The sequence below is a fragment of the Musa acuminata genome, chromosome BXJ1-1 (assembly GCF_036884655.1).
Source record: "Musa acuminata AAA Group cultivar baxijiao chromosome BXJ1-1, Cavendish_Baxijiao_AAA, whole genome shotgun sequence".
Classification (NCBI taxonomy): Eukaryota; Viridiplantae; Streptophyta; class Magnoliopsida; order Zingiberales; family Musaceae; genus Musa; species Musa acuminata.
Genome location: NC_088327.1, coordinates 9,697,826 through 9,699,031, shown reverse-complemented (window position 1 = coordinate 9,699,031; position 1,206 = coordinate 9,697,826).

Here is a 1,206-nt window from a genome sequence, read left to right as displayed (position 1 = left end):
TCCAGGGTTGAATCCGACTGACTACTTTTGACGCTGGCGTAACTGTAGACCGCTCGCTTTTTGCCCAATACATGTCAGACTTTGGTTGGTTGAGTTCGTTCGTACCACCCACGATCTAAAAGAATAAAAATATATTTCTCTAAAAAAATTATAACTAATTTTCTTATTTGTATATTATCGCTTTAAAGAAGTAGACAATATTAAAAGGTTCGTCTATAATGCAGTCTTTATATATTACTTATAAGAAAATACAAATTGGTTAAAGAATTATTTTATAAAATAAGCCGGCTCAACATATTATATGACATTATGTTACGTCTTAAAAGCATGACCCATATTTGAATCATATATTTATAGCGTTTGCGGTGTATCAAATCTCTTAATTATGCATCATAATAAGACGCAACGAAAAAGAGAGGAACAATTAATTGTGGCAGAAAGTGTCCAATATCGAGATACCTTAATCTGCAAGTTGCGTTAAGTTGGAAGATGTATCATATTATTAGTACATAGGTGTATGCCAAAAAATCTTTAAAAAAATAATCAAAAAATTTTCAGAAAATAAAAAACCTAAATTAGAGCCTTTTGATTAGCCCTAATATAAATTATTTCATTTTAATAAACAAAATTAAATAAGAAAAGGATAATGGACTTATCTTCTTTGGACGTTAAGTACCTTTATAGGTATAGGACGATCCATGTCTAGATCTATCAGATAGATCAATACATACCCCTGCTTTAAATATATAAGGTGATGGGTTTTGCATTGGATCATGTTCATTTTGCATAGCTAAAAAAAAAAAAAAAGGAGGAGAAAACATGAGATGTAGCTTTTGGAGACCATTTAGTTTCAGTTACCTGAGTAAGGATGCATCTGACTAATTGCACTTATACAAAGACTTGTGTTCACAAAAAATTCTAGATCCAGGGCATGTTTGGCACCTGCCTGCCTTTGCACGGATTTCCTCTTAAGAACTATAAAATGAGTAAGCATTGCAAGATTTGCACCTTATTAACGGGCAGAAGACAGCATAAAAAAAGGAGGAAAACAAAACTTCATTAAGCAAATCATACTTCGATTGAAGAAAGCTCAAGGCGAGAAAGACCACAAAAGCAATACTGAAGGTGGTGACATGGAAAATTCTGGACTCAGTAAAGAAGAATAGTAAAGAATTTGTCAAGCGCTTTGGAGGGACCACAGCAAAG